General features: G+C 41.1%; 1 protein-coding gene across 4 annotated transcripts in view; it reads right to left on the reverse strand.

Annotated features, from left to right (window-relative positions):
• Window positions 1-12,968, reverse strand: part of cadm3 (cell adhesion molecule 3) — a 134,843-nt gene that overhangs the window by 55,315 nt on the left and 66,560 nt on the right. The window lies entirely within an intron of this gene.

Genomic DNA, 12,968 nt, shown 5'->3' on the forward strand with positions numbered 1-12,968 from the left:
GAGCAAGAACGCTATTGGTTGACACAGGATGACATCATCAAAGGTCAGAGACTCAACTTTTCCTGGAAATGTTATCATAACTTTTGAAAAGGAGCTTTGAGATTTACTTGGGTAAATTCTTTGCAGTGCCGCGCTGACATTTAAGAATGTCACAGCCTGTCTGTGTTGTTTTTTTCCTTTTTTTTTGGGGGGGGTGCAGATGCAAAATCAAACAAACAAACAAAAACAACAGACAACGTGCTAATTTTAATTAATTTTCCCTTTTTAAAGTTTTATCATTTTACTCCACGTCACTTGGTCATTTTATTATGAAGACCTACTATGGTCTTTGTTTTACTGTGTATCTGTCACACACAAACACATGCGCACGCGCACACACACGGACAGTTATTATATCTAACACAACTCTATCTTCATGCTATATCACTTTGCAAGGTCACTACATTTGTCTTCATGACTGGCCCTCTAACACACACACACACACACACACACACACACACACACACACATACACGCACACGCACACGCACACGCACACACGCACACACACACATTCGCATACTGATTCTCAGTGTCCCTGGACTTTGAACTCCTTTTAATTCTGATCTGGTCACCTGACATCAGACATATTTGTCATTTCCTGAGATTAAGGGAGTTTTATTTTTTTTCCCTCCCATTTTTTAAAATAAACTGTGTAAAATTGTCACATCCGAAACTGCAAATGTGATAGTGGCTTTCCATATTTAAGGTTTCTACTTGAAAGGCATTTACATTTTACGAGTGTTTCTTTCTAATTGAACCCAAAAACTGGTATAAAATTGAATTCAATGCAATCAGAACACGTTCTTCCAAATGTTGTGGTTTTGTGTCATCACGATTTTTTTCTTTGGTATGTTCAAAATGAAATATGAATTAAAGTGCTACTAGGCTAACATTACATATTACTCAACCCAGTGCTCGTTCTTACAGGTCAAGTGGATTCTGGAGGAAGGTCATGTCTCAAATCAAATCATGTATACATGAACGCCTTCTGCATAGTTTGCTGCTTGACTCATGTCTCAGACAAGCAAACAGTCAAGTCAGGAGCGGTGGTTCTTAACCTGGGTTCGATCCAACTCTCAGAGTTCACTCGAAGGGGTTCGATTGAGCCTCTGCCATGGAGGTTAAGAACACCGGACTCAACTTGTCAATTGCCCGTAGTTATGACAGGCCTGCTCGGTCATCACTGGCTGGTTCATTTTGTGCACAATAAAAAAAGTTATACTTCTCCAATTATTTTTTTTTCCTGTTCTGAATAAATAATAATAAATAAACAGCATGGTACATTTTTTCACAAATGAAAGGTTCGGTGAACGTCCATATGAACTGGTCGGATCTGGTACTCCTAATGAGGTCAACTCACTCACTGCCAGAATTGTGCAAAAATGTGCCAAGGTTTTTGTCATTGTCAGTCGAATTCCAGGACAAACAGAACATTGAGTTTTAGTACTATACAAACATTCAATGCAGCGTAAGAAACCTTAGACTCTCTACTTTCATCAAAGAAAAAGAATTAATTCCTAAATTATATGGTCCTGGAATTATATGAGGGTGACTGTCCAAAACACAATGCAATGCATAGATATCGGTTTATACATATTGCGCTTTAACAACAGCACAAGCTGGAATAAAGCAGTAACATGGAAAAAATGGAAATGCTTCCCCCTTGTGGAAGGGAAAAACATTGCCAGAGGCCATTGCCAGAGGCCATGGCCAGCGCTTTATCGTCACCAAAACAAGAAAAAAATTCGGAAATGGGGCTCTACATATTTTCAATTCCCGAATAAATTTGTGAATGGTCCATTGGTCAGGGGTCTTATTATCGAGCTAATTGAAGAGCAAGTCAATAAGACAAAATGCACACACTTAAAACCGGCAGAAACATACTGAACCAATGCTGACATCAGATTTCAGATTTTTAAATATGTATTTTTTTGCCGTTTAAGAAAATCAGAGTAAATGGGAGTACGCATTCGCAAGTCTAAATGTAAACACTCAATCTCTGCTATGCTCTTTCAACTTGAAACATGGATCTAAATTCTATGCAGTATATATATATATATATATATATATATATATATATATATATATATATATATATATATATATATATATATATATACACACACACACATATATTCACACACTCACACATATGCACTTTCGGCGTGGGCTCGATCAGATCATCCATAAATTCTCTTTCCTCCTGCCTTATTTGCCGACTGCGAGGAGGAAGCACATGAGGAAGACAAATGTTTTCACACTTCAAATCTGGACAAATAGAAGCCAGGGAGACACTTAGGTGGGTGTCCGTCTTTATTTATTTATTTTTATGAACCTTTAAAATGTTTAGAAGCTGTCAATTTTTGCATGTTTTCTGCAAAAATATGACAAAGATAATGGTGCACCCATTTACAGTGCACCCCATGATTATTGCCACCCCTAACTAAAATGTGTTCACGGCCTGAAAATACATGCTATTTTAATGAGAGAAGCAAACTCTCACACAAAAATTGTAGACCTGCTTGACCAGACACAGAATCAAGCTCTTCACCTCTGCGTCCCCAGACCTCAACCCCACGGAATACTTGTGGCGGTCAACTGAAGAGGAGTGTGCAGAGGAGAGATTTCAATTTTTGCCAATAATGGGTAATTGGGCTCCCAAAACATCCACTGAGATGGAAATCTGCCATATGTCAAACCTGTCATTTCTTTTAATTACACTTTTTCGGTTTATAAGTGATAGAGTGTTTTATACACATCCGTAAACATCCTATGTTATTTCATGTTTAGTTTAGTCTATATAGATGTATGTAGCTTATTAGATAACTTGTTCCATCAGTAGAATGCAACAAGTATTCATTTCCAGTCTAATGTTCTCCCAACCCATCCCTGTTGCTGATAGGCCTGGTCGAGTGATGTCATCGCTGTTGTGTGATAAATACTAGGTGAAAGGGGCGGCCTTTCTCTCTTGGCTCCCCGCTCCGACTAGACATGTTCTTCTATTGTTTACAGGAATAAAGTAGTTTTTCTGTTCACCATTTATGGTCCCCGCTGGTATTTCATCGTAAAGCTCCGTCGAACCAGAACCAGGAAGAGATACAAAATTAGAACCAACAATAAGAAGCACCCAAAAGCCTTGATTTTCTTCAAAAGATGACCCTGTGCCTTGTACGCCGGTGCGTCTTATATGTAAAGTACGATTGAGCCACAACAGGTCTCTCAACTACTCTCAGCAGCCACTCCATCACCCCCCCTCCCTAGAAGAAGTATTGCATAACCGCAGCCTCTAGTGTAGCACTTTATAATGTGGCGTCCCTTATATTTGAAAAACATTTATATATTAATGTATTATATTTGGAACGTTTTTCATTCATTGAAGGTACACCTCATAGTTCGGTGCACCTTATACATGGAAAAAGTTTTAAAATACAGCATTCATTGGGGGTGCGCCTTATACTCCGGTGCACCTTATATACTGGAAAATATGGTACACATTAACACCCCCCTAACCTGTCACAAAAAAAATAAAATAAATACGACAAGCAAACGTTGGCTGTGTTTTCTCTCTGTCTCTATTTTCACCAATTAAAATGACAACAAATTGTAAAACAGGCCACGGTTCTACCTTTAATTCATATCTATATTAATGTACGCAGGAAGGGACCCTTAAGAGAAGCCTCCGAAAACTGTATTTTGTATCTTTCAATTAACCGGCTGATGAATCCGAATTTAGTTCTGCCAAATATGGTCATAAAGGCGTCACCCCACCCTGCTCTCTTACTGTTCTGCGAACTGATCCCGGTTCAACGGCCGGCAGCTTTGCTTCATCAAACTGGCTCGTCCGATCAAAGGGCGCCGATTGATCGCAGCTCATCAAACATGTGTTAAGCGTGCACTTCTGTCCCCCCTTTTTTCCCGCCTGCCACTTTTTTCTCACCTAATCCTCCCTGTCTGGATTGCTTCGGCGCCATGTACAACACGCCTTCAGACGGCATTAAACGATCATCACCTTCGCAAGTGTGCATAATCAATGAGAGGCGGCAGGATGAAGCAAAGTTTGCCGAGGGGGGGCCGGCTGCGAGACATCGTTTGTTATGCGTTCGATTTGCAAGCAAGTTTGAGAGGGAGGAGAGTCAAAATGATCAAGTCGATTGATTTTTTTTTGGGGGGGCTTTAAAGTTTGTCATAGATTCAAAACTCAGAAGATGCATTTGCAAAAATTTTGTGTTTCCAATTGGATTTCAATGACATTGGTCTGTCCATCTGTTGGTCCATCAGCATTGAAACCAAAAAACAACCCCAACTTGTTACGCTAAAACAAGCGCGGCTGTATTGATTGTTTTGCATTCTGTGAAGCCGCCGGAGAAAAAAGGCCAATTAGAGAATCCCAAACTGACAAAATTGCCGGCTTAATTAACCCGAAAAAAATCCAATAAAATATTACGAAGGCTTATGTAACTTTGAAGTCTCCTGGCATCTGTCGTTACAACGCTGGGCTATTTTTAAACACACTTGAAGAAGAAGAACACACCCGCACTCCAAAATACAGAAAAAAAGTCTTTCATGTATCCCCTTTCAAAGTGCTTTTTGACTGTTCTTTTTTTCTTCCACGGCATGTCGGCCGCCGCTAATATACTCCCCAGAGAGCCAGAAGAACTGATGCAATGTCGATCAATACGTGTTTTTCTTCTTCCCTTCACCCTTTTCCGCATTTGTCTCAATCCTTCAATTTCAACATGTTTCACTTAAGGATGCTTCACACTGTAAAGTGGCCGAAGCGTCTCCATGCCGGAGGAGGCGTCTATTTAATGGAGTGATTTACAAGCACGGCAACACTCGAGCGCTTTTTGCCCGACTTGCCTCTCTCCTCCCACTAGGTGAGCGCGTCCGCATTGGCAGAGGCAGCGGCGTTTTGTAAAGCGCTAGGGAGCCATTAGCTGGTTAAACGGCGCGGAGGCACATTGCCTGCCCGTGTTACCCGCTGACAGGCCCGGTGAGCCGCGCATGAAAATATAAACAGTGCTATACATAGAACGTCGAACGAGGTGCCCCCCCCCCCTCCCGATAACTCCACAGATAGTGCCGTGACACTTGCTCGAAGTAGGATTTTCGTGGAGCTAGCGTGGAGGGTCGCTACGTTTCTCCGCCCACATGCGATGACAAAAGTTTAAAGTTGTCGGAAATACAGTGAAGCTTCGTTGCATCGTATCAAAGGTTCAATCGATGAATGCTTGATAACGACTAAAAGGACCCCAAGATGGCCGCTTAGATGCCAAACTATATCTTGAAGGTTCAGGGTTCTTGTCACTCTACTAATGATAAGCACTAGTGGTGTGACAAAAACTGATTTCAACCAAAACAAAAAAAAAAAAACAAATGACTTCCTGTTTTTTGTGGCATGGGTTTTGTACGTTTTTTGCAGGTCAAGGTAGAGATGCAGATTTTATATTGAAAAGTGAAACTGGCCTCACTCCGGGTGTCACTATAGAGGCAGGTACTTTTGGGAGCTGCTGCGCACCACAAATACTCAGTGGCGGACCGTGAATATCTGAATCACGGACTGATGTTAATTATATTTTGTACTATTTTGTACATTTGTAATAATTCTTATTAAATAATTCGCATTAAATAATTCACACAGATGTGTGTTTTCGTATTTAAGCATTTAACCAATCACATTTCAGCCATCATTTGTTACCAGGGTCAGAAAGCTACCTGAACGCCTTTACAATCAGTTCTGCGGGCCCTGGAGCATCAAACATGTCGATCAAACTGTTGCTCTAACCAATCAGATTTCGAGTTGGTAACCCAAAAGAGGTAACCATGGCTTCTTGAAGGCGCTGGTCAACGTCAGAGTTTTTGCAAACTGATTGGCAGAGTTTGACAAAACTGCTCTGATCACAAGCCGTTAGTGACAAGAGCATACTGGCCAGAGCTAGCACACTGTATCGGTAGTGAGCTGCATAAGCAAATATATTGTGTTGATTGAATAGCAGTTTCGTCAACCCACAATGGCTGAAGGAGGCGAAGAAATGGATTTGGTTGGAGATTTACTATTAAAGGCATTTTTCAAGATGGACTTTAAGAAAAAATGAACTTCATTAAGAAAGGTTGGTCAGTTATTCCCTAGCTAATGCTACCCTGTAGTGGACATGTAGTCAATCACACCACACTTTTTTTTCAGTCTGGGTTGATTCAGAAGTAGCACTACGAAAGGCCTAGCGATGAAATCCATGGCCCGCCACTCCAAATAACAAATGTAGTTTCACCCTGATGAATACCCATGCAATTGTTTTTTTGTTGTTTTCATTTATGCCAAAGCATGAAAAAAACTTTTTTTTAATTGAGCGCTGTAAAGACAAAAATTAACTATACACCCGCTAATACATTCCCATTGAATCAAGCAAAGCAATTAAAACTCAAATTCTCATGTAGAGAACAGGTGTGTTGGAAAAACAAAGTGCATTTACATGAGGGAGGTGTGTGACCTTTAAACTGTACTTTTGCATTCAAAACAAATGATCTGAATTTCCGATTGCTTCCGCTTCGAGGTGATATTTAATTGGGAAAACAGCTTCTGTTGTCATGGTGACTTTGCATTTTTAGTGAAACTAATGCAGGCTATTGTCCTTTGTCAAAATAAACATGCGAAAACTGGAAAGCACAGGGGAAGAGATTTGGTTTACTTTTTTGGTTTATTCTTTTTAAAATTCTCATAATCACCTTGCCATCTGAGAAGATGCCTAATGTGTAATTAAGCATGAAGATTTTCAACCAAATAAAGGATTCCCCAGGTACGCATTATGTTTCAAATAAAAGTTTATGTCTTGGCAAAGTTCCGAACCTCGTTACAAACTGATTGCTGCAACAAAACAAGTCAAAAAATATAACTGAGAAAACACTGTGGTTTTACTTGTTTTCGTTGAAAACGTTTTGGGACAAAAATCATTTGACTTGTATAATTAAGACATATTGACATACTCTCAGACGACCTGGCCAAATCTCGAATTTGGGTAGCCAAGTTTCAAGCTTACGCCCGAGTCAACGAAGTTGGTGGTGATGTTAAAGTTACCTGAAAATGGCGTGACTTAATGAAAGTTAAAGGACAACCGACGCCTCAAGACAAGTTGTGTCTATAATTTGTAAAATCACTTCAAATGGCTTCTACTGAGCGTCTTTTACAAAGATTCGACGGCATATAGCTATATTTTACGTTTTATGACTCGCGCAGAATATTCAGGAAGTCTTGTTGACGACGATGCCTGACGTGACGTCACGTCTGGAACGCCTCCTGATCGAAAAAAACGACACACAATCCATTTTGGGTACTTTGTTTTGTCTGAAAACTTCGGGTTGATGCGTGTTGATGGCAAAATTAGAAGGAAAACACATAAATAACGCGATGGGGAATCGTGTGTTGCACCAAGACAACTATTTGATATTCGCTGACACAAATTCCCAGTAGACAAATCAGCCCATTTCCAACGGAGCTTGGGCGGCGTGCATTTTCTGGGACGCTACATTGGAGTCCTGACGGCTCGAATTGATACAGGAGGACTTCTTTAATCGATTGCAAAGATTTATGCTTTCCTCTTCAGAACTATTTGAATCATATTCATAACTGGATGAGTAACAAGAAAGCATCTTCGCCGAATCTGAAGCAATTATTTTGACTCTAGAGTAAGGCAGGACGTCCTGGCGTGACGTCACGAACAAGGCCCTTCTGAAACTCGGCATCTACGGGGTCATTCTGAAGTAGTTTTGGGACACTTTAAGTCATTTTTATTGGTGTTTTGCATTTGACTAAAAATATCGGCCTGTGTGTTTTGGGTATTTTAGATGCTATAAAATGTTTTTCTGATGTCAGTTAGGAAACAAAAAAATGGTGTCGGTTGTCCTTTAAACTGCTATGTTTTTGTGGATGAGCAAGATTGATGGACATTGTCCACTTTTGAAATTAGGAAAATATGGGTGGGGGGGGGGGGGGGATTATCTTATGGTCGGTCAATTTAGTAAAATACAGTATATAGAATTGAATTTTGTAAAATAAAAAGTCTACAGTACCTACTCTATCTATCTAGATATCTAGCTAGCTATCTAGCTGGCTATGTAGCTAGCTAGCTATTTACAGAATATATCACATTTTTTGTTGCAAAATTCTGTGTTTTAAGATATCTAGTGTATATTTTTAAATATCGAGTTCTATTTTTTCTTGCATTTTTTAACTTCTGGGCACACATTCATATGTTATAAGGAGAGTTCTGAACCAGGAGAGATATTTTGAGAACATGATTATTTACCTTTATCTATGTGCCTACACGGCATGCTCATTACACTTTAATAAAACAGCCAGTGCTTGAAAAAAAGAAGGAAAATGTCAAGTCAATTCCCCAATAACTGACTTTGTGATACTGTTTTCTTATTTTTACATGACAAAGTAATGCCACAAACAAAGAACAGTGGGGTGCTTTTTGCGCGAGTGGCGTGTTGTTTGTGCGTCTCCATCGTTCGCATTTCAGTCTCGTTTCCTCATACTTTGGCATTAACGTCAGGCAGAAGAAAGAAAAAAAGAGAGAAAAAAATAACATCTGTTTCTTAATCTCTGCTATTAGCGGCGCTCGGCTCCCACGCGTTCCCTCAAGGCTATCGGCGGGTCCTTAAAAGGGTCTTAAAATAAATGGAGAATTAAGGACTTAAAATATATCAGCATTGGCAATGGAAATTCATCATTTGTGTTTCGAGTTTTTGGTGGGGAAGGGAGGCGGGATTATTCTTCATCTCAGTATCAGTTTTAATAACAAGGTGAGGCTCAATGTCCCGAAACAATTAAGATTGCGTTTTGATTTATTCAACAGCAGGTGGCGCCTGCTGCAGAACTATTAGTGACTCCTAGAAAAAAAGCTGCTTTGTTTCTTGTTTACCTGTATGTGTGACTTTGAGATTCATGTGAATTAAAAAAAAAACGAATTAAGGGAATTTAAACTGGCTTCCATAAAGAGATGTCACTTCGGAAGCATGCGGAATTTAGAAGAGTAATCAATTTTCACAGCCATGGTCAACTCTTGTAAATTTGTAGTCCATTGTTAATGCAGTAATTGTGGTTAAAATTTGGTTGCATGATGGAAACTGGCACGCGGTTGCTCATGATGGAAAAAAAATACTGAAAATAGTTTCTTCAAGCCAAAATCGTAGCCTGCCGATGTCTCTCCGAAGATGGTTTCTTTAGACATTTTTGGGGGTGTACTCATAATACGCATGCCTACATAATTTTATCCAGGTAGGCTGACTTTTTTTGTTAATGGGAGGTACCAAGTCAAAATGGCCACTTCAAACTAAAATGGCAGACTGCCGCCCGGCATCTTTTTGTGGGAATATTCTTGGTAGGCCTCCCAAATTGTGTCATGCTAGGTAAAATCAGTTGGATGGACTAAATTGTTTTGTCAAATTCTTGTAGGTTGGAGTAGCCCTAAATGAAGGCTTCAAAAGAGCTTCCAGTGACTTTATGGCCATTTATTATTGCAGATTTTTTTGGTGGATCTACCCATTGTCGAAATGCTGACCAAGTGTCATGCCTCTACGAGAAATTGTTTTTGAGGGGAAAATGTGTCAAACCCAAATTCCTGTGTCTTATTTGGGGCAAGGTTGTTTCGTTTTGTTTGTTTCTTTTTTTTTGCAGGTCAACTCATATTTCATGCCACGATGTGAATTCCCCCCCCCCCCCCCCCCCAAAAAAAAATGCAGGAGGCAGTCACAATGACATTTTTAGTCGCTTGAAATGTATCCAAATGAGATGCTAATTAAACATCTATCAACCATCAACTGATTCAAATGATGGAAGGCGGTTGATTTATGACCTCGGTTGCTCATCGCAATTTTGATCAATCAAGGCTGATGCTGTTTTTTTATTCATTGTTATTTTTATTTATTTATTTATTTATTTATTTTTGCAGCACATCATCCGTCACTGAGGCTGGGCGTGACAACCTCGCGCTCGCGGTGTTAAAGCGGCGCAATCACGTCTTTCAAGAAAGAAAATAAAGTACACCTAAAAAATAACATCCATCATCCTGTCAGGGGTTATTTATCAGCGTCTATGCTTGGCCCGTCCCTGCAACTCATCATGTGTTGTCTTTCGCTTCGCGCCTGCCTCCCGTTGTATGTATTGTCATTTTACCTCGACATCAAAACATTTGAGATGTGGTGTGAAACACTGATCTTCTTCGCATTACTCCTCAAATCATTTATTGTATATGGTGTTTATTATATAATCATGTATTCATTATTGAATAAGTTTATCATACTTGAATATCAGATAAATACTCAAGTAAAAAGCACATTTGAAGTTCTTGAAATTTAGCACTACCCACCCATCATCAGATATCTACTGAAATCATACTTTTTTCTTTTTCTTTTAACCCAATGTTGACTGTGAGCAATTTTTAATTGAAAGACATAGCTGACTTTTCAAGAAACAAAACTCACACAATTAAACTAGACTAAAGTGAAGTAATGGGTTAATTAAAAATGTATTTCTAAAAACAATATGGATTGGATTGGATTTCTTTTTTTTGGATTCTGTTCCGAATTAACTATTGGAGCATCTGACAACATACATCAATATCCATCCATCCATAATCCGTACCGCTTATTCCTCATTAGGGTCGCGAGGGGTGCTCGCTATCCTAGAGTCTTATTCTCACCTTGCCTAACACGCCGATTGGTTAGAAACAGGATTCATATATTTGTTTATTGTTATGATTTGGCAAAATTTGATTTCTGCAGCAGAGAATGAGTCTAAATTCACGGTTTGTGATAGCTGAAGTTTGTCAAAATGCTAAATTCTGTTAAATTGGAAACTCCTAAAATCTAACATTATTTGTGCCTTCCTAGATGACCGTATTTTCCAGTGTATAAGGCGCACCTAAAAGCTTTGATTTTCTTCAAAAGATGCCCTTGCGCCTTTTACGCAGGTGTGCCTTATATGTGAAGTCATATTGAGCCACAACAGGTCTTGTAACTATTGTCAGCAGCCACTGACTTCAGCCTCTACTGTCGCGCCTTATAATGTGGTGTGCCTTATATTTGGAAAACTTTTATATATTTATATATTATATTTCATTATTATATTTCATTAAACCGGTCTGGTGGGGTGAGGTTCAATTTGGATCGTTCATACAATAGCCTGCTTAGGCAAAACAGGTTAGGCAACATTCGTAATGCTGATGAGGTGATACCGGTGGGAGTGGGGGAAATGGGCCAGTCGTTAGTGGGGCCACAGGGAGTGGTCCTCTGCTCCCCCCAACCTGAGAGTAGGGACCTATCATAGCTGTGTCCGGCACCGCCATGGCTGGACATTAGGGATATATAAATAGGGCCGATACGACCAGTCAGACTTTAGTTCGCTGATGAAGCCTCTGGCGAAACGTCCGAAACCCTCAAATTTGTACAGATGACGGCTGAAGAAACCTTCTCATCGATGGACCACTCCTGTACGACTGAGAGCTTACACAGACATATTATATTTGGGAAAAGTTTTTACTTCATTTAAGGTGCGCCTTATAGTCCGGTGCGCCTCATACAGGTAACATACGACCGCCGTGACATACGACCACCCGTACTTATGACCGGCAGACCCTATTTTTCTTTTCTTTTAATTCTACGCCTGGCACCGCAACGCGCTAGCAGCCCGGCAATGCGTACAACAATTTTGGCAAGCCAGCCAACATCTCACTCCCGCACAGCAATCAACCGCGTGATGGCAGCGGAGGGGCGAGTGTCCACCGACGCCGGTCGCGGTGCGGCCAAGACTGGAGCCGAGGTGGATGGACGTTGGCAAGCTCAGGCACGCGGGATCGGCGTGACGAGAACGCCGCGTCGGGCCCACAGCCGCCGCCTCTTTGAGACAGTTTGGGGCAAGGTGGCGTGTCGGGCATGTCGGGTGCATCGGCACCGCAGATGGCTGCGAGATCGGGCCGCGGCGCGGAGAGCGGGGTAAGTCCAGGGAGAGAGCAACCGGTAAAACACTGGTGACCCCGACGCACGCCCGCCCACCCCCGTGGCGTCAGAATCAGGTCGTTCACAAGTCATTTAGCACTGAGTCTCTATGAAACATTTTGAATGGATTTCGACTTACGACCATTTTGACTTATGGTCGGAATGGAACCCATTCGTAAGTCGGTTACCTGAATATGGAAAAAGGTTGAAAATACACCATTCATTTCCCCATTGTGGGACGAATAAAGGTTTTCTGATTCTGAAAGTTTTCAGATTTTCTGATTCATTGGGGTGCGCTTTATGCTCCGGTGCACCTTATAAACCGGAAAATACGGTATTTGAACACATAAAGGTAGAAGAGTTGAACCAGCCACGGATAATAGCACGTTAAACGGGCGCGTTATTATAAAGCGCGCTCCTGGGGGAGAGGCGCTGGGCCATAATGAGACCTAATTACAACATCCCGCTCCACCAAATCTGTGCTTATGAATTACAACAGGCGTAGTCATATATTGGAGGTCATCTTTTGCACTTTCAGTACATTTTCCACAAGCGGATTTTCTTCCCGGCCCTCATTTCTCGTCACATCCATCTCGGCTCGTCAGCCGTCTCTAAAGTGGAGAGTAACCTTGGGAGTTTTTTTTGGTTTGCGATGGCGCCAGAGAAGAGGCTCATTTTCTCATTTCTGTCTACTCTCCAGGGGCCTCCAAAAAGTTCTCGTCTGGACTTTTCTCTCTCGCTTCCCTGGGAAAGGAGGACGACATTCCCCCCTGGCCCTTTGCGCCCGCACGCACATACACAGCTGTTCATATCGCGAGCACGGGACATATTTTTGGTGAACTTCCAATCGGATATGGGTCACTGAAAACATACTAGAAAGTCCCACAAGGGATTTCCAAAACACACATTCGGTGTTAAGCGTAGTGGTGCAC

Source organism: Hippocampus bargibanti, linkage group LG11, assembly GCF_051943395.1.
Source record: "Hippocampus bargibanti isolate YZ-2025 linkage group LG11, ASM5194339v1, whole genome shotgun sequence".
Lineage (NCBI taxonomy): Eukaryota > Metazoa > Chordata > Actinopteri > Syngnathiformes > Syngnathidae > Hippocampus > Hippocampus bargibanti.